This window comes from Hirundo rustica, chromosome 11 (genome assembly GCF_015227805.2).
Source record: "Hirundo rustica isolate bHirRus1 chromosome 11, bHirRus1.pri.v3, whole genome shotgun sequence".
NCBI classification, from domain to species: domain Eukaryota; kingdom Metazoa; phylum Chordata; class Aves; order Passeriformes; family Hirundinidae; genus Hirundo; species Hirundo rustica.
This window is the reverse complement of record NC_053460.1, coordinates 9,984,531-10,006,811: the sequence shown is the minus strand read 5'-3', so window position 1 is coordinate 10,006,811 and position 22,281 is coordinate 9,984,531.

Here is a 22,281-nt window from a genome sequence, read left to right as displayed (position 1 = left end):
AGCTAAGGAACATGCTCCTGCAACACACATTCAGAACTTCAAAACACACATACTTGTTGGACTTAAAGGACCAACAACAAAATTATATGCCAAAGCACTGAACTACTTGACTCACAAACAATTAAAGCATTCTTTCAGCATACATTATATTTTGTAGGGTTAGTTTTCTCAGGTATTGTATACAACAAAGTGGATATGCTCACAGGAATGGTATCCAGCTCTTAGATTTCTTTTCCTGTAAGTTTTGATCAGTCTAATTCTCCTGAACTTAAGGAGTTTTGGGCTAGACCCCCAAACTGAACTGAACTAAATCTTCCAAAGTGATCCTGGAGACATTCTCTAGAGCAGCAGGGGATTTAATCTCATAAAAAGTCACACTGGATTGTGTATTTTTTGCTTTCCTAAATTCAGCATATGGTAATTCCTGTCCTTACTATCTTGGATTAGAAGAAAAGGTGCCTATGGATGACAAACCTCCCTTATTTCAGACCTACTTCTCCTCCTCTAGCCCTTTCATGAATTACAATTGCACTCATGTAAGGTTGGTGCCATTCAGCTTTTGAATCAGTTTGGCAACTCCTATACCCAAGAGACAATAAGTCTGTTGTGAATTTATAGCTAACTGATCATACTCAAATGGAACAGCACTCAAGATTAAGTGCTAACCGTTTCACAACTTCTCCTTTGCTTCTAATTGCACAAACCGATGTTTTCTAACGTGGTGTCCAACACAATTCTTACACTTGTAACTTTCAGTACCAGAAAGTCAGGACACCCTCTTTCACTCATTTTTCTCATCACCTGCGTAGTATTAGGAATTCACTTTTACCTGAAACACAAAAAAGCAACAATTCCGTGCCTGCTCCATGGAGCAATAGTTCCAATGTAAGCATAGACATGAGATCATGCTGCCAGTGCATTGTTTTTACCTTCCAGCTGGTTTCAGTCCCAAATGCAGCAAGAATGGAAGGAGTTTGTTCACATCTGATTACAAAAGATCTTATAAACACACCTGATGTGACTCAAGGTTAAAAGGGTATCGATCCTAGATCTGAGAGTCCTTTTCAAGTAGGTTTCTCATTCTGTTTACTCTCAAGAAACATTTTTTTTTAATCTGGTGTAGCAACAAGTAGAATAAAATAACCCCAGGATCTAGCCCTTTGTGCCCAGTTAGCACTCTTTGCCTCTCAACTGCAATTATTTGCCTTTCTCAATTTGAGATACAAAATGTCCTGTCTGCCAAGAACAGCCCAGCATAGCTATGCCTGTCTTTGCTTGATGCAGACTGATTTTCCACTGTAGATTCATTATGTCATTGAATTCAGTCACGGGAATATTAACATTTTCACACATGTGGGAACTCATCTTGTGAATGCAAAGCTCATTTATTACAGTGATTTCTTCAGAGGCTGTATGCATCTATGAGTATGCTCATTTTATAAAAAGGCTTGTAAAAAAGACAGATTCTGAACAACTGAAAGCATGAAAATTTACCTGAAATATGAAGTTTACAGTCAAGACTGTTTATTGCTGGTAATTAGGGGGGTGTCCCCTTTCCCCTCCCTTTTTTGGTGTCTTGAATACTTTAAAATATAATGTAATAATGGAAGCTTAGGGACTTTTGACTGCTTACTCTGAACTCACTGATGACTCTGATCAGACTGAGCAATTCAAAGAGAACGGCCATCTCCAAAGCTACAGTGCAGGATGTATTCACCTTTGAATGATGCTTGGACTATTGCACTGAACCCTAAGAACTGGCTACATTCTCTCTGTCTGGCAGAATGAACATAATTTAGACATAAATGATAACTTAATAATGCCATGCATTTATTGCAGCACCATAATTAGAGCAGGTTGTGTTTTTTTGTGGGTTTGTGTTTTTTTTGTTGTTGTTGGTTTTGTGTTTTCTTTATTTTTTTTTTTTTTTTTTTTCATAACATTCATATGCTTAGAAAATGCAAACCCTTCATATTTATGAAATGCTCACCCCGTTAATGCTGTTAGCTCTGATTCTGAGCACTGAAACATATAAGGAGTTTTGGTCAGACATTCACAAATCCATGCACCAAGAGAAAAATAAAAAGAAATCAGCTGCAGTTCTGAACACATATTTGTAAATCCTATTCCTTGAAAAATCAACAACTAATTATCTGGGTCAGCAGAAGAGGGAGCTGCATTTTTATTAAGAAGTTTAATAACACAGAAAGCTCCTTTCACAGATTTGATAGTGATGGTGGGTATTGAAACAAATAATAATAAAAAACCCACTTGTTTTAGTGAATTAGGAAGAGATGGTCTCCCTGGTGGTTTAAGAGAAAAAAGCCCAGTAAAATGCTACTATAGACTTTCCTGGAAAAGTGATGAATTTAAAGTTTCAAATAAAGCAAATGTATCAATTCAAATGAATTGATCTCTCTTTATTTTTGGCACATGAAAATAGATATTAAAGTTATAATTCTCTTGAGTTTTATACCTATGCTTTCATTGATATGACTGTAAAGATGTTGCAATTTGGCTTAATTCTTCTACACAAAAAGTCAAACCCTATATATATTTGAGTAGACTCTTAATCATGCTTATTTTAAACATTGTAATCTCAGCCTTTTTTTGCAAGAACAAAGTTATATCTTTTAAAGCACATTTTAAGGCTGTAGGGCCAGGTTTATTGCTCATGTTGTGCCATGTCCCTGAAGCAGACATATACACCTGAGTGTGGATTAGGAATGAAGTTGAGCACCCAGGGTAGAAAAGATGGACTGCTCAAAACTGGTTTCAAAAATGCACTGTACCTGCATTTTGATGCTAATAAATACACAGAAGTGCTGAGAGAGGGGCAGGAAAAAAAAACACAGACAAAAAATCAGCTCGCAGTAGGAACATGTGAACAGGTTCTTCAAGCTCTTGAAATCATAGTAAAGGAAAAGCTGATCTACAGTTTACCCTCCAAATAAGTGTCAAGGACATGCAACAGAACAAAACGGAATGCTGAAGGGTTAATTTAGCCCTAAAAATCATGTGTCCATCACCTCTGTGCATGCCGTGAATAAAATTCAACTCCACTCAGATCAGGGATCTATGCACAAGGGTCATATTTTCTTGTAAACTCCAGCTGATGAGTGGACACATCTGCAGAGGGCTCTGCCAGCGAGCAAACCATTTACCCAGGCTGCAGCCCAGATCCGCAGATTAGGGGATAAGCGATGTCCAGTCAAAATACCTGACCTCTGTAGAAAACGCATGATTTTATTATTTTCTCCACACAGTCATCAGCATGTGATCAGCACATTCTCCAGGGCCAGGCAATGTGGTGTGCAGGCAGCACAAGTACAGACACCCCGAGCTGCTGTGTGCAAACCACCGGGGCCGGGGGTGGGGGCTGCCCGTGGCCCCACTCGCCTCTGCCAGATCCAGGCTCCCGGTGCGACCCCTGGGATGCTTCTATCCCTGCTTCCAATGGGTTTTTATGCACAGACACCACACTGCCCACAGGCACTCCAGCTCCAGGCTGGACTGGGGCATGCCCGAGGCTGTGCCCCAGATAAGAGCCCTTCTGCAAACAGCTGCAGCAGGGAGACAGGCAGAAACCAGCTGTATCGGTGTTACCAGGGACTTTCCATTATCTGCAGTGTTCCAGCTCTGCTTTACCTCATGAAACAAAGCTGGTTGTGTTGCTAACCCTCAGCATTGAAAAACCATAAAACAGGAGTCACACACATAAATCACACCTAAATGCCTTCTGGGGGCTGAGCCTTTAAAGTTCCTTTTTCAGGCTCTTCTCCATAACCATAAGAATGAAAACTTCTCTTTCTACATGAATATTGAGATGCTTTTCTCACCATTGGAATCCACAAGACAGAACTTTAAGCAAATAGTGTAATACTGGGGATGAACTCCTGAAGGCTGATGACACTCTGCTGATTGTGCAGCGGTTTCTGGCAGCCTGCAGGAGAGACCAGGTGTGAAGCCCTGTGATGTCCTTTGGGGAGCAGACCTGAAGTCCCCTTTACGTTGGGGTTTGTGTGCACCACCAAAAGTACGAGTCTGAACTTTGCATCTCCACTTGACACCCAGCGCTAGCCCAGAGGGTCTAGTCTGGAGGTCAGCCAAGCTCTGACACAGATCCCTTTGTGAAGCATATCGTGGTTATTTTGTCTAGCCTACCTTCATCTTGTTCTCATGCGATTGAGAAAAACCTTCCCACTACCCTGATTCTAAAATGGCTCTGTAATGGAGGCTGTAATTTATCAAAGGGTCCAATTAAGAACTTCTCTTTGTTGTCCTCTGAAACCATCCCTTCAGAAAGTCAAGAAACATATCCCACAATGTGTGAGGCTCTAACACTTGTAAGCAAATTGTCGTTTTTTTGGGTATGCATCTGGGTCATTACATAAACAAAGCACAAGCAACTCAATGGGGCCAATGCCTTATTGTCTATGGGATACTTTTAGGCAAATATTTCAGCTGCAGATGGTAAATACAGCTTCAAAGCATGATATCTAACTGTGAAATAGCTGAGTCAGGTGCATTTACTGAAGTGGGGTGAGCCAAACACTAATTACAGTGCGGTTGCACCAGGATTAGTGTTACATCTGACATATTTTAAAAGTAGGCATAAACCAGTGCCAAATGAATTTGATGAACTTCCATGAGCTTCATCCATAGGCATTTTATTGTGGCTAAAGAAGAAAGTTGCAAGAGATAGAGAATGTATTAGAAGGTATGTTTCTCATTTCTGAGAATCAGCACCAAGTCTTCCTGGAGCTCTGACTAAGTGGCTGAAAAGTTTAGTCACTCACAGGTGTTTTGCTGCCATCTGTCAACAGCTGATTATTGCAAACCTGTTTACTCAGACTAGTGCTGTGAAAGAGAACTCGCTATCTTTGCTCAATCTCTTTGTAGAGCTCCTGAGCATCTTCCCCCAGAACCAAACTGCCCCAGGGCTTCAGGAAATTGCAATCCACATCCCCAGATGAGCTTCACAGCTGGCCCCTACCTCTATGAAGTTCCCAAACTTCAATTCTGGCTCAGAGTCCTGAATTTGGAGATTTAATTATAGCACTGTCATTCAGAGGGAAGTCTTCACAGGCTGGGGTATTGCCATTACTTGCCAGATGCATCCACACCCTGGTACAGATTACATACATTACTGACCTCAGCTGAACCATGAGAACAATAAGGCTGGCCCTGGTCAAGAATCTTCTGACAAAACCTGGTTTCACTAGAAGAGGCAGATGAGAATCTAATGTGTTTCACAGACATTTGCTACTTGCAGACAATCACCAGCAGGCTCTGGTTTCTCCAGCCAGCTCAGCAGGGCCCTCCCTGCTCACCCCCTGGCAACTCTGAGAGAACAACCAAGGCACCCACGTGTCCAACGTCCAACAGCCTACAGACAAAGCCAGGGTCAGCCCAAGATGTAAGCTAATTTCTGTCTGAATTGGAAAAGAACTTCAGTTTATGCCACGGAGCTTTTGGAGGACACATGAGCAGGTCCAGAGCTATAGGGCTTGCAGCAGAATGTAGGTCTCTGCATGGCCTCCTGCTGCCATGAGTGGAGTTGGACACTAAATGTTTTTATTTACATTTGTAGATACAGAACACTTGAAAACCTTCCCTAGCAGATTGCTAACCTGGCTATAAAAATGCAGCCTGCTGTGTCTGACCCTCAGCACTGGATTATTCTAATCTGGGTAGGATTTTATTAAGCATAAAACTTTCTTTTCACAAATATTTATCCACATAAATTGTTGTAAAGGAGCACCTCTAACTATTTATAGCATCTTTTTATCTACAACCTTCAAAGAGGGCATAGTCTTTTCCTCTTAAGTACAGGCACCACAGCGTTTATTTCAATCTGATTATGTCTCCTTAGGTAGAGAAATTCTAATCTTGCTCAAGCATTTTGCTGGCCTTCAGCTCTGTCAGAAGACATACATGGTAAATCTAGAAGTTTGTGGACTTTTGGTCTCTCTGCCTCCCCAAATCACTTTCCTCATCAGCAGCACTAAAGTTAGCCATGAATGAACAAAAAAGGCGGAAAATGCTTGACATCAAATCACGCCAGTGTTAGAAACCAAGGTTCAGCATCACTGCACCTTCCCATACAGCACTATCCCATTAGGAATACTTTCATTTGATTAGACTGATCCATTGGCTCCTAGTCCATATTACTTAACCCTCAAACCATTATGCCCTATTGAAAATAATTGGTAATGACAGTTTCAGGTTTAATATTTAATACAGCGGTTAAATGGAGTCGTACTGTTTGTGGTTATAGTTTCCATTGACTAATAAGCAAGTTAGAGAGGAAAATGCATTTTTCTTCAGCTGTTATATTAGCAGTAAGCTAAACACCGCATTACTCATAAGAGCCTTAAACATTTTCAGAGAAATAGCTCCCAAAGCCAAGTCAAATATTGCATTGATTTTTGGTTCACTTGTTTTCCTTTTTATTACTGGAGGACAGTCTTTTCAGGGGCTTTAAGGACTGCTGCAAGGTGGATGGATGCACTGAAAGTCATCTCTTTGCATGTCAGGGCAACTTTCAAACACCCTGCGGTGCCTTGTGCACGGGCTCCTCCTGCCTGCGCAGCTGCTGGCAGGGAGCAGAGTGCTCTGACTGCCACTGCCCGTCCCCAGCCAGCTCCTCTGCCCTCCAGGGCACTTGCTGTGTGCCACTGACCTGGCCTGGCTTAGAAAAACCTGCAGTGAAAATGAGATGGGACCTTCCTCACCCAACCAACACCGCTATCTCAGAGACGAACCCTTCTGCACTTTACTCCCTTTTCTGCACAACAGAGGACGAAGGTTCTGGAAGAGCAGGACTTGAGCAGCTGTGAGATATCTAAAAGTAATGACAAACATATGGAAGTTTGTCCTGCAAGGGCTCACCCACCTGTACAAATTTTGGGTCAGGTTACCTGGTGTCTCGCCAGTAGCTTCAAAAGAGCTTTATTTATTTACTCTAGCCAAGAATTTGGCACTCTATTTTTTAATCTGCCCACATCTTTCACCTCCTCCTGTAGCGCTTGTTCTCCCAGGGCTGGTTTTTTTTTTTTTTTTTTTTTTTTTGCCATTAACACTCCCAGTTCTGGATGATTATTACATTAACAGGGATTCCAGCTGAGGGTGGGGCTCACTCCCAGAAAATTAGTCAGTGTGGAACTCCACTCCTCCATGGCTTAGTTCCCACCAGTATCTGAGCAGGCTTGTACATATTGCAGCTGCTGCTGTGATTTACTGGAAAGAGACCCTTTATGTCTCATTCTTGAGCTGAGTGGATGAGACAGAAATGACACCCAAATACCTGAATTAAAGAAAGAAAACTCAAATTCACTAACCTGATTCTGTATTTTACCAGTGCCAGAGGCCACTTCTGCAAACCTTTCCTGCTTTCTCCTATGAGCTGAGCTTTTGTGTACTACCTTGAGTGCAGGAAACTCAAAAGACTCTAGATACAATAAGAAGGACATTCCAAGAATCAGATCTTTCAAAGAGTTGAGTACCTTCCCAGATGTGCTAGCTGCCCATTCAGCTCTGGATGCTGAATTCTCAGAAAAGGATTTGCCAGCGCCAAAAAATTAGTACTGATCTTACAAATTCTTCACCACACTGAGACAGAGATGATTTGAAAAGGCCCATTGCATCATGATTTGAGGATGTCCTTTCAGAGATGAGGCCCCTAATTCCATAGCTTGCACTGAAATTGAAGTCCAGATATATGGAGACAACTCACACTGCTTACAATGGAATCATTCCTCATCCAACCTCTACTATAAGAGTACATTCAAATGAACTTCCTGAACTAGATGGTCAAGCCAGGTTAGCTTCACAGATCCTAAGGTGGGAGAAAAAGTGATTTACTGTCATTGAAGCTTTTGTGGTCACACATTATAATAGAAAGATAATTTGCCAAAAAGGGAAATAAGATTACTGGGTGGACTCAAGGCTTAAAATAGATTTAGCATTGGTTTTGAACTTATTTAGATGCATGACGGAGAAACATAGCTTTGTTCCCATTTATAAATGTCCAAAATGACAACCTGAATTTAGACAAGTGTCTGACTTGACCAGTGCCAGGCTGACCTAATTGGTAACAGAAGGGCCATATTCTTAGCTGAAATGGACAGACAGCATGGGCATCTGTCAGGCAACCTGCCCCAACTGACTGTAGCACAAAGCCAAGATGGAGAAATGCTTCATTATGGTGCTCATCTGGGGCATGATTCTCCCATGTATACCTGTGCGTAACCAGTGATGTCTATGGACCCACACCAGGGTAGCATTTTGGATTTATTTTTCCTGATATCAAACAGTGAATAGTCCTACCTAGACTTCTCAAGAAGGAAGATAAGAGACTATAGTTTGAGACTATTCCTGCAGTATCAAAACCACTTATTGCTGATTGACATAGTTCCCAAAAGATTTCTTCTAGATTTCTTCTAGCTGGACATACAAATGGTACAATTCAATAGCAGGGGTTGAAAGGTAAAAGGCAATACGAGAAGCCAATATTCCTCTTTCAGAAGTGTTCAGAGAGCAGCTGCAGTTGCTTCCCTGAATTTTGCCAGAAGCTGAGGATTTTGTCAACTGTCCCAGGGTGTGTCACTCCGCAGGAAGCCCAGTGAGGCACGAGGGGCAAAGACTGCACTCCCCTAGACAAGCACGGGGTCAGTGCCTTCAGTGGCACGTCCTCTTCCTGCTGCTCCCTGTTTGCTATCAGCACCTGTGATAACACAAGTGCTTCCATGGCATCAAGCACTGCAGCAGCAGCAGGGGTGACCAGCTCCTCTTCAGGCAGGCCCAGATTACCCAGGCTTGCGTCTCAAAGCTGTATGTAGTTAGTAACTGGTTCCTTAAGGATTCCCCCAACAAGAAGCCATGTAAAATAATTTCAGCCAAGAACTGAAATCATTACTAAGTATAAATTATTTTATCTTTCATTTTTGCCTATTCACAGAGGGGAAATGCACCTTGTGCACCATACAAATCCAATTTAAGCTCTGAGAATAAGGTCTAAGGAGGACTTAAGTAGTATAGAGGCCGTTAGGCTGACCCTCTACACTGGGGTTAATTTCATCCAAAAGCTTTTCCAAGAGATAAGGAAACAATCTTTCATGTACAAAGTGCTTGAGGAAACCAAGAAACAGTAAAAGAATCTGCCTGCTTTGAAAGCTTTGTATCTCACCTCAACACTCAATAGAGAGATGTGTTGTGTTGATCTGCTGTAGATTATACCTTACCCAAATGGTGAAGTTAAAAGAAAACAGGATCCCTTGACACTGTCTTAGACAACCCATAATACAGCACTATCATTAAATGAAGTTTACAAAAGGCTTCTATTTACATGTCTGCAGAAAATAGACCAGGGCACAGGATGCTGACTGCAGTGTAAATGTTAGCTGAGGGACTGCACTGCTCTCGCCGAGCTGTGGAAAACCCAGGGCAAACAGAAGGAGGAGAAAACGGTCTGGCTGCCCAAAGCAGCCCTGCATCCCAACTGCAGGCTGGCTTTCAGCGGAAAACAACTCCACCAAGCTACAGGAGTGGAGGGCAAGAGCAGGATTAAAGGGAGGTATCTGGCAATTTAAAAGATGGCTGTGAAAACATAGCTCAGTGCTGAAAGAACAAGAGACAGGACGAGACAGAAATCGGCCTCTTTGGTGACAGCCTCCAGAAAAAGTCTCTAGAATTGGTGGTCAGAAGACCAAAGTTAAAAGTTAAAAGAGATGTAAAGGCACATCTTTACCTTGAGAATGAGATGTTGTTTTTATGGCAAAACCTCACTGTTGTAAACACCTGGGCCAACCACTATATGTGTGGAAAAGTCTATGGTGTTTGTGTTGGAAAGGTGGGGTTTCTCTATGGGCAAGTGAATCCACATCAGTTTTGCTTCTGGAGATGTTTGGAATTGGGTAGGGAGAAGGAAATTCCAGTTCTAAACAACTGTATGAATAAAGAAGAAGAAGAAAATACCTTTCAGCAGGAAATAGATGAATTCAGCTGTATATTAATTGCTTTTAATTTCAATCACAAAAAATGCAAAATAATAAAATATCTCAGAATAGTATTGGTAAGCAGAATATGCCCAGCAAGGATCCAGACACAAAGCTTAGATTATTTACAGACTAAAGTTATTTTGGGCAGTGCTGTGTCCTTATTTTCTCTTCCTTCCAAAAACATTCCAACAAGGCTGTGCATAAGTACTCCTGTCGAGGTGAATGCTATTTGGGACTTCACTGTTTGTAACCAACTGCTTTTACCCACACACCCAACCCCAAAGTGACCTCTATTCATGACTTATCTAGGGCTAAATTGAAAGGACTGCCCTTGAGAGAAACCTCTGCATCTCACAGCAACAGGCAGTGCCAGCCTGTGCTTCCCCCCGAGGCAGGATGGCTGGGCCACTCACAGCCACTGCAGCTCTCACCTCCAGGTACTGTATGGAAGTTTGTAATGCCCAGGTTTGTTCTAAACACAAGATTCATCATAATTTGACCCATTTTCAAGTTAAGACATCACTGTGAGAGGTGAAATTCAAGGTTCTATTCTATTATGGAGCTATTAAGACACAGCCCTGCAAAGACCTGCTGTGAACAGCTTCCCTCAGAGGAGCATTTCCCTGCAAGACCTTTGCATCCTAGACGTGCTGTGTCACACATGCTCTAGTATCATGTGCAGCCACACATTGTCATTAACCACCCTTTAGTAGGTAATAGGGTGAAACATGTCAGTGAACCATAAACCCAGACTGATTTAGAAGATAAATTGTAATGGCCCAGAAGTAGCTGTTACAGCCTTTCCTGTCAATACTTCACCTTTAAAAAAATTCCCTAAATACTTACTAATACTACCAGATGTAATGGCTGTCAATAACATTTACTTTAAATAGTCCCCAAACACATTACATAACCTGCATTTAAAAAGTCCATCTCGCCAATATCTGAAGGAAGTGCAGCAACCTATCCTGTCACCTCTGGTGAGCTCCTGGGAGCAATGCCGCTCTTTGCTTTTCCACATTAACCCTTCACTGCCAGACTGTCTCCCCTGAAAGCTGAGGTGAGGATGAGAGAGGCAGAACTTTGGGTGTAGCTGCAAGATGTGTCAGGCTCAGTGGCAGAGCCGGTGTTTGCTGTTCCTGCTCCCTCCTCTGCAAACAAGGGACATTTTCAAGCAGCACCATTTTGATGATGGAGGCTGCAGTGTGGGCACACTGATGGCATTGTGTCTGGAAATTGGGGTGGGAATGAATGGGAAGGAGCAGCCCAGTGAGCTAGAGACCCCTCATGGCAGTTTCTTGGGCCAGAAGGGTTACATTGCTGTCTCTGCTAAGGACAGCAACAAACCTGCATGGAGGTTCTGCCCTTGCTTTGCCCCATCTCTCAGACCATGGTTTTGTGTCTTAAATACCTGCACCACAGCACTACCACAGAGAAGTTGTTTGTTGGCAGCTGGCTGATCTGAGCATGGATGCAACCCTGCGTGCATTACCACTGCTGAAGGTTGCTGTTGGTTAGGAGGGAGAATGAGTGGCACATACTGCGATTACACAAAATAGGGATCAGGATAATTACTGGATTGCTTCAAGAGGGAGGCAGGAGGAATCATTTGTCACATCACAAGCATTAACTGTCAGCGTTAATTACAGGTATTTATGTCTGCCACTTCTGGGATTAGCCAAGTAAGCACAGTATGATGAAGAAGGGCATTGCTGAGGGAAGTGGAATCATGTTCCTTGGGGCAACAGCAGAGCCATGGGGATAATCACAAGTGTCTTCCAGGTGTCAGCCACCTCCTGTTCCTCTCTGGCAAAGAACACTTTGCAGTTCTGTATGTCAACAGCACTGAGCAGAAAATAACTTGGCTGAGACATCTGTAATTTTTAGATTTCACTCAAGCAGGGTCAATGCTCCACAGTCTCCAAAGAATGGGATGATACTAGACTTTTGAAAAAAAGTGGCCCGTGTATAAATAGTCTACATTCAAAAGAAGTTGTATGTCTAAGTCTTCTGTTGGGAGCCAAGACCTACACTTCTACAGTGTTTGAAGGTCTGGGACCAACATAGTCATATAAAGAGTAAAGTCCTCTAAGTTTTTAGTGCAGCTGTTTCAAACTCATCCAGATGTGGTTCCAGGTGTGGGAGGGCACAGCAGGAATAAAATCACACTCATGTCTGGATCTGACAGCATACAAAACAGAGGCAATTGTGACAGAAACATCATTCTTTACCGGGGCCATTTCTAAAGGAAACACTAATCTAATTCAGAAGTCAGCATTTCCAAAACCTAGCAAGGAGCAGTGGCAGTGGGACAAGTCAAAGAAGGATGTGGATGTGATTTGTTGCATGCCAGAGGCAGGAGATACCAAAGTATTTTGAGGAAAGGTGGGGAGAGTGGTTGAGGGAGAGGACAGGAGCTGCACCCCAGGGGTGGGCACTCGTGGATGTCAGGTACTGGTGCTTGGCCTGAGCACTCTGCTGGGCTCTGGTGCTCTCCTCAGTCCCAAGCCCAGAGGAAGAGTTTTCTGAGTTACTAACCCCCACACAAATGACTATAGGTGAAGTTGTGCACAACTGACTGTATTCATGCACATTTACAGGTCAAGCCTTATATGTATTCCTTCTCTCTAGTCAACTAAAGTCAACTAAAAAAACACTCTTAGGGGTGTTTTGAACCCTTCACATGTCCACTTGCAGTGACAAAATTATAGATGGAGGCCCTGAGGGTGCAGCTTCATTTGTGGCATTATCTCTAGGTCATTCAAATATTCAGAAATGGCTATAGAGTTCTTGTAAAAAGGAAGAAGAGAGAAAGAACACTAAGAACTGTCATACCCCCAAAATAATTCAACAATACAGGGTTTTGGATGCCACAAGTAAATACTCTATTTTCTATTTCATCTTCCTAACAGCCTTTAGGTAAAAGCAGGGGATGCACATTGTCCCATCTCTGTAGTAAAAGCCCCAAACCAGTGGTGGTTCTACAACAAAGACCAAGGATACTGAATTACCATCATAAGTCTGTGATTGTTTTGGAAGATTTTTTCAGCAGCTCATGTGTTTGAAATTTTTCAAAATATTTCAAATTGTATTTTAGGAGATTCAAGTCTTCCTGGCAAAGAATAGTTTGGAGGCAGAGGTGCTGCCTTTCATTGCACTGTTTGATGCAATCTAAAAGGCTTTAGGGCAAATAGGGATCTTCGTGAAATGGCAGAACAAACTTCCGTGGATGGGAATAGTACAAGAATGTTCATTTGCACTGCATCTGTAGGAATATGAAGAAACTATTCCTCTTCTGGTGTAGGCAGTGGCAACTGTTTACACTGGAGCAAGTATGGTTTGAAAGATGCCTGCTAGCATCCTTCTGGAAGAGTATTAGTTTGAAAGCTCACTAGTTGTAAGCTTGCTGTATAACAAAGGTGGTACTCAGAAAGCTTAGATGACAATTCCTCCCTAATCTAGATCTGAACCTTCTCTGTTACTTTAATGAGCTAATTAATCACATCCTGAGATTTCTCCTTTTTCTTATATATCGTAAAAATGATGAATATAGTGTGAATCAGTCATTTGCAAATTTATTGCCTGAACTAGCATTTCAGTGCCTTCTAGTATCAAGGCACTGCTGAAAATAAAGATGCACTTCTGAAAGAGTTAAATAAAGCAGGGTCAGTTATCACTGGAATGCTAACCAGAACTCTCTAGGGCAAGATAAATCAATAGTAAATACCATCTTACTAAGAAAGTGTGTGTCATTTTCAGTTCAGTGTACTGGAGAGCACATTGGCCTGTTAAAGTGAGAATTGTAATAATATCTCGGCATGTAGTAGAAATAGCAGTAGGTGAAGTTTCCTCCAAGAAGCCAAGAAGTGATGCAACGGCAGCTTGTATGTCTATAATTGTATATTTTGCTAGAATCAAAAATAAGGGTTTTAATGTATTATTAGATTCTTTGCTTGGAGGCAGGCATTCACACACCTACAATTATTTTAATTGCATGTTCCAGATTTTTTTGTTTTTCAGAATTTTATGACAGAAGCTGAAGTTAAAATTAATACCTCTCAATATACTTCCTTGAGTTTCAGTAATAAGTTCTTCTCTTTGGGTAATGGAGTGGTTTATTCAGTGTGTTATATTTTTAGTTCTATGGAAAGGTTTTGGAAAAAGTTGTGCCAAACAAAATACATGTGGTAACCAGAATTCAAACTACCGTATATTAAATGAGTCTGGAGAGCAGAAAAGAACAAATTTGGAAGCCAAAGACATCACTAAGGTCCAGGAAGAGGTGACAGTGGATTCATACATTGCAGCTTCTGGAGTCCTTCTAGAACTTTGTCTCTAAAGACAGAGAAAAAGCAGGTTCTTGTGGCTAAACTGCAGGCAGGGGGTTGGCTCTGTGCACTTGGTACCTGCTCATGGCTGGCCAATATCTGGGTTTGCAGCATGTTCCTACTCTGCACTAACATTTCATATGCACTCTTAGCAGGATGTAGCTTATCTCACTGTCACAGAGTGGTCATGGAAAGGACAAAATCCTTCTCTCAGCACACAGTGCTCTCTGTGCTTAACACGGAGCATCTGACACTCTGCACACATCCCACCTGAACTCCTGGGAAGGTCTGGTGAAGATTTTACTGCCACTTAGCCTCTGTTCCTGACTCTGCTGCTGAATTCAATGATCTGCAGGATACCAGGCTCCACTCCCTTCCCAAAACCTCCCACTGGATCCCTCAGGTGACATTTTCCTAGACCTCACCAACAGATATCTTTCATCTCCTCTGCATCAGCAGATCACAAGAACCATCAGGACCTGGTTAATTTCACTGACACCAGTGGTATTTTTCCTGATTTATGGCAAACTAAATGGAGTGGGAATTGGGGCTGAGCTCCGGGGGGTCACACACATTGCCATTTGCCACCCCTTCCCACTGGGGCAGGAGGCTGGATGGCAAGTGCTCATATTCTCATGGCAAGGGCAACTCCTCTTAGGAAAAATATTCATATATAGCCAAATCTTGACTTTCATTAAGCTTAATGCATTTGCAGCCAATTGCATTTGATAGAAAGCCTTTCCCAGGTAGTATTTAAGCTCATCAAGAGCACTAATCAATGGCTGGTAGTTAAATGCATTCTTAACTTTTTATGTGCATTGTCCTTGTGATGGTGATGTCTTTATAACAAGATCATTAGGGAAAATCACAAAGATTAATAAAAATACAAGGAGAACTGGACACAAGAGGTTCCATTAAATAGAGCAGGATTACAGAAAAATGAGGCTCTGTGGTATTCTAAGTTGTAAGATTTTAAGTGGGATTTTGCTATACTCTATTGTTTGTTGGCCTTTTTCTTAGTTCTTCCTTTTACAGCTGTACTGAGCTCATGCAAAATAGGCTGGTCCCAGGGCAGGCCTAGAGCTGGGAGGAGAAAAAAGCTCATGTTTCCAAACTGTTGTGTTTCTATCCTCCCTCCTGGAAAGAATATGAAACCAGGACTTAAAATAAAAGGCAGAAATTCTAAACAACCCCTTTGACTGCTTTTATCCAAAGACAGAGTTTTGAGCTGAAAAAATTCCATTGATCTATCAATATGTTTCTTAGAGAAGAGTGAGAGAGGAGACTGCATTTATTTCAGGAAGATAAGCTCTGCTTAAAAACACATTAGTCCGCTGGAGGCTGAGCTCCACACACTGACTCTGCCCATTACAGGGCGTAGAAGCTCAGCAACAAGAGGTTGCACCCCAGACACCCTTCCAGCATGAGGAGCAGCAATCTCTGGTGGATGGAGCCTTTCTGGGGCAAGTCACCACATCTCCCTGTGCCTCAGCTTCTCAATGTGAAATGAGGAATCATCTTCTGCCTTTTTGTCTTTATTCAAAATGCTACAACGTATTACGTCTCTTGCCACATCAGAACCAGTTCTGGAGCCTGTAAATATCAGTGTAAACGTGATACTAATAACTTTTCACAAGAGACCAAACAATAAGGACAATCTGGGAATCTCAGAGTGACTTGGGCCTTGGTTTGGGGTGAAGATTTAAGAATTAACTCTTTCAGCATTATAATCAACTTGATGGGTTAATTTTTCTCTATTTTTCACAGAAAATCTTCTACACTATTTCTCTGTTTTAATGAAGCCTTAGTTAGCCTGTGCTAGCTCTGCTGACCTGGGAACAAGCTTCAGCAGTCTTTAAGGCACCCAATATTAACATGAAAGTCTGTAATCACATCTTCCCAGCTGTTAGAGCCCACAGTGTCACTGGGAGTTTGCACGGCTAAAACAGAATTTGCTGTATAATCCATGTGCCGTGCTGTTCACGCATGGTAATTATGTATAACAAAATCCATAAGAAAGGAAGCAGCTACATATAGTCTGCTTTAAAGTATGAAGGGAAGGACTTATTTTTGCTATCCAAAGAAACCAGCTAAAAGGAAATTTTTTTCATACTTTTTCACGATTAGCAACCACTAAACCATCAGTGGCCCCAAATTTCACAAGGCATTTTCTGAGTACCCTTCCTATCTCAGATGGTCAACTATTAACCTCTTCCAGCCAGCAGATACAAAGTTCTGAGTTACAGCTGTTGTCTTTAGAGAGCAAATCTTTCACTGTATTCATCGTGCAACTTACAGGCCCACATGCTGGGATGAAGATGGTGTAGAGATGCCAGAGTACTGAATGACCTCAGTTTCTGATACCAGCATCCTGCCACTACTGCACATCCTCTCCTGTGTAACCTGTGGCCTACAGAACATCTTGTTTCCATGCAGAGAGAGATACATGACCAGCTTTCCAATTTGACGTAAGTTATGAAATACTTCTCCATGGAATATTTAGACAAAACTGTCACTGTTATATTTCCTACTGTCTTACCTCTGCCTTTTTAGTGTGTCATGGAAGTTGTAATTTGGGTGCCTAATTTAATTCTGTGGTCAGCATCTCTTACAATGTATTGCTTCTGAGACATTGAAAGCTCTAAAAAAAAAGTCTTGTATGGTCAAGGCAACCTGAGCAGAGCCCCAAAATGCAGCAGATATTCTTATGTATATAAAACCTCACATATAAGAATTAAGTAAAGAAGAATTTCCACTAGGCCATGGGAGTAGGCTTTAAAAGCAAAAATAGAATGGGGAAGAAAATTTGGTGTCCCTAGCCTCAAAAACCCCCAAAACCCCCAATCAAATAAAGCCCACAAAACCACCCTCAAAACCCCCACCCCACTCAATACAGATTTCAGAGGAAAAGTGTCACAAGTATTTTTTCTATGACTACCTAATTGTGAAAACTCAAAATCTAGTTGAATATCAGAAAAATAATTCAGGCAGCAAAGTTGGGAGCAGCTCTGCTACAAACAAGCTATGACTACATGTAGGTCTGATACATGGAAAATCAGATGTTCTTAGGACCTGCTTTACTTTTAGGCCTTATAAGGACTAACTCAATATCTCAGTTGCCTTTATTTCCTGTTTCCAAGCCGTGCCTTGCTTCCCAAAGCCACAACTCCCCACCTAAACACTCCTTTCTTTGGAGCAGAAGGGGGAAAGGAAAAGAAACACCCTTTGGCAGAGAAATGGAGCATTCAGCAGGCGACAGCCCGGTGCTTGTGCTTTTGAGGCTGCTTCTGGGACTCTGGCATTGCCCAACAGGAATATTTCTGCTTTGTTTAACACAGTGAAAAAACATCAGTCGACACTGTAATGTTAAGAGTGGTGGATGCAAGTACGCCCGATAAACAAACACGTCTTTGTTTTAATAGTGGGGAGTGACTTATCATAGTTAATTATAGGAATTTGCAGCTATTTATGTGAACTCAAGAAAGCAGAAAACATTCATTTGTTGGTAGTGTAACTGCTGGGTGGAGGCAGCCCAGATGCATGGAGATGAATGCTAGACTGTATCTTGTTTGCCTTGTTATGCACAACTTCACTATGTAAATTTGAACTTCAGTGAGTAGCTACTTGGCACATTAGAATGTATAATTACAGACACACAAAAAACCCATGGAAAGTGACATTTAAACATCGTTTCTTTGTCACATATCAGTTAAATATAGAAAAAACCACCATATTTACTTTAATCCGCAGTAGACACTTGGTCTCGCACCTGCTGCTCACATGCAAAATATGTCATTATCACTCAGTGTCCATCCTTTTACACAGAGAAAACAAAGTCACTTTGGTTCAGTTTTGTCTCACTTCAAGCCTCAGAGGAGCTGCACTTACAGCAGAATGTTAAGCAGAAAACAAAACCAAAATAGCGTGACACCAACCACAGTTCATTTGCAGGGGGGAGAAAAGAGGCTGCTCTTGTGCACATTCAATAATTATCCCAAACCAATTATGATATGATGGAACGAACTCCAGAATCAACATTTCCCCACTTTTCAAAGACAGAGCAGTGCTACTGATACATCACTGTCACCATTAGCAGTCACACCACTGCTTCAGGAGGGGCTTGGCCACCAGCACGGAGCTGGCAGGGACAGGGACTGTGTGCTCCCTGCACACTGCTGCCAGATGAGGCTGCTTATGTCCCACATATTTCTTCTGGACAGGAATCATTGTGAACAATTATTTAAAACACGAAAACCACCAGTTTCTAAGGAACACCAGATCTTCTGCTAGGAAGGACCTAAAAGCATTCCTGGCTTTGTAAGGACAAGTTTCAGCAAGCAATCACCTACATCTAAACCCCTTAGATATATAAATAATTCCCCAGCACTGCAGTGGCTATCTGCATCATAACCTGTCAATGCATTTATTCCCACCTCCTGGAAGAAGTGAAATTTATTATTTTGCAGAGGGAAGACCAAAGCAAAGTGATGTTAAGGATGGAGTGGATTGTTTGAAGCAGCACAAGGGCAGACTCCCCAAGCTGACCACTGACCTAACCTCATCCTCTGTGGCAACATGCAGCTGTGACAGCTGATGCTCACAGACACGAGCCTGGCTGGGTTCAAGTTGGTCTTTTTATGAAATCAGACTCTCAGCAGGGCTTGACTACATGCTGAGGAGCAGTGCCAGAGACAGCTCCATCCTCACTGTGGGCACAGACATGACCTCTGTGCCTTGCCCAGGATTAAACCCAACGAAGCTGTGCAAGGAAAAGAGGTGAACCAGAATACCCAGGGATGATTGGATCACCTTTCTTCCCAAAAAAATAGCATTCATATTTGACAAGGTCTTGCAAATTTTCCTTTCTTCTAAGTAAGGCCAATTGCTGCAGAGACGCAGGATGTTGCAACTTGGACGCTGCAATCTAATATAATTTTGATGAAAAAATTCAAATAACTCTCACCCCAAACCCATGTTTCTCCCAGCAAATAACTAACTCATCTTGATATCTCATTTACTTCTCTGCTTCCAAACCATGCCTTGCTCACCAGTACCTGCAATTACACAACTGTCTAAGAACAAGTTTTACATGTAATTCCCACAGAACAGAGGACAGGTCTGTAAATTGCTCAAACTCTTTACACAGGATGCAGCCATCTCTGGAGCAGAATGGGCAAACTGCAATTGCTGCAAAGCAACAGCATTGAGAAGCAAACCCCTATGTTCAGTCAAAACTACAGCAGGGGATTTAGAGAGCACTGAGACTCCCACAACCCAACCAAATTCCCATGGCTACCTCTACCTTTTCCTTATCCTTTTCCTTTAAAGAACCAAAGACATGAAGCTAATTTTTTCCCAGTCAGTTCTTGCCTAATGGTATCCTGTCTTGGTTTCTTGCTAAAATCTTTTCAGCCATTTATATATTATATCTTCAGCCAGCACATCATGCATTTCAGAAGGAAAAGTGAGCAGCATCTTCTGGGCCACGTCCCCACAGTTTTGATCCACTATTTGTTTTTCAGCTATAACGATTATTTGTAGGTAAGAGATCAATGGAAGCTCTAAACATATTCCTGTGACATCCGGCGCACAGCTCGCATTCAGTCACAAATGAAAATAACCACACTGTGCGTGGGTGTCTGAACAGGCAATGCAAACACCCAAAGCATAACAGGCCTGAGGAGATACCGCAGGGAATATCAATTCAGACTCAAAATGTCATACGGCATCATTACACTATGCCTAACAAAAATAAGGGAGCAGAATGGAAAGGTTGTAAAACTGCTTGTAAACAGCACTGTCAGGTGGGATGTTAATGCAGCCTCCTGAAATGGCAAGTGGAGCAAACGGTGTAACCTTCAATTAATGTGTCTAAATCCAGGCTCTTCCCCCAAAGAAAGTATCACTCAGTTGCAGGGAAAGAAAGAGGAGAGTGAAGGGAGGACAGTTGTTTTCTTAGAGATTTTATAGTTGTACATATTACAAAACACCAAAGACAACTGCAACGTCTGCTTCATTTTGCAGTAGTAGTATTTGTCACATAGGGTGCTTAAACCTTCATGCTGTTTATGATTTCTCCACATGCTTAGTTTTCTATCCATTAATTTGTTTCGAGTCACTCCTACACACATCTACTTTAACAAACTTTTACAAAACTTCACTGTTTCTCAGGTCACACTTCAATTTGTACAGAAAAAGATACCCATATCTGATATTTTTAGATCTTTCCTTAATAAAATAATATTTATTCCAAAAGGCTTTCTACTCATCTGATTATGTTTTTGTTTTCTCTGTTTCTTTCCCAAGGCAAAAATTCTAATTCATCCTGTTGCTACTGAGCTCCTCTTTAGCATAGCAAGTGCTAAACAATCAGAAATACGGCAGCTACTGGCTAAACTTCAAAATCCTGGAGTGCAGTCCCAGCATGGAGGATGCACATAGACGTTAGAGAGAGCTAGATGCATTATACATTCTGTCTGACTTGGGTATTCACAGCTGAGGAAATGAGGTTGGTTGGTTCTGCCTCTTTTGTGAGCTCTAAAAGATCCTCACCCACATTTGTCATCTTAGTCATTTTATTCCATCCATAAAAGCAACTTTATGTTCACTCCCTACCTGCTCACTGGGAGGCAGGAGACTAATTTATTTACTAGGGAAGGAAGTAGGCATCAGTCAAATTATTCACATGACAGAGACTGGGCAGTGTCCATCTGGTATTTCACAGGCTGGCCTATACCTATGTTTCAACTCAAATATATCCAGTGTTCAAATGCAGGTGCAGCCTGACCTCCAAACCTAAAGGAAAAGCACAAAATAGTTTCACCTTCCTTCACCTCTCAGCACTGGCCAAAAGAGTCCTACACACAGCATTAACGGGTCAGACTGGTTAAAGACTCCGGACAGATGCTGCTGTCACCTCTTAGTTGCCTACTGCTCCATGCTGCCTTCAGTGTGTTGACTGTAAGCACACACAGATGAGAGATTTTCCCTGTTTTCCCACCTGCCTACCCTTCTGCAGAGTGAAGGGGCTCAAGTGAAGCTCTGCAGGCCCTCACAGCTCCTCCCCTGGCACTCACAGCTTTTCCACAGCCAAAGCTCAGTGTTTTCCTGCACAGAACAACTTGCCAGAATTACAGGTCACCTTATACATCTCCTTGATAGGCATGCACAGATCTGAAACTTCCCTTCTGTGAAGAGGCTATTTGAGTTGCTTGTTTTCACAGTGCTACCCTGCCTGGGTCAGTGCCTGACATTTCAAGAGGTGAAAACACCCAGTTAGTTCACCCCTGGACCTCACTGCAATTCTTTTCCTCTAAATTTAACTTTTTTTCTCAATGTTGTCTCAATGGGACAATGTGTCCTGCTCATTTTCTGATTGCATCCAGATCGCTTCTCTTCCAAGAAAGGGACACTTCATGATTTCTGATGCTGAGTCAGAAGCAACTAAAGTACTCAACAGTTTGCCTTTGTACAGTGGGGATGGGAATTGATTAGGGCTAAGCCAAGACTAAGCTCTCAGACTACAATTTACTAAGACAAAGTCATCTACATCACCTAGCTCCTCATAGTGTTTTGATATTTTCAGACATGTTACCAGTGAGCGTGTATCAATTACCATTCCTTGAGCGTGGCAGAGAGCATTTCCCTACTGAGTGGCTAAATGATGTGTATGTTGAAACATTTAATTGAATATAAGTATGTTATTGGTAATTTTATTCAGGATTCCCACATGAGACAAATCACACCCATTACTGAGAAGTCCAGCTCCTGGAAAGGGGCCCAAACCTATATCTGAAGCTAAAGGCACTGGAAAAATATAGGGTGAGAGGGAGGAAGGAAAATTTAATTGCTCAAGTATTGCAGGGACATAAGAAATGGATTTTTCTTATATTACTTACGCCACTTAAAAAATGTATGCCTAGACTTCTTTCCAAATACCGAGAGAAAGCTGT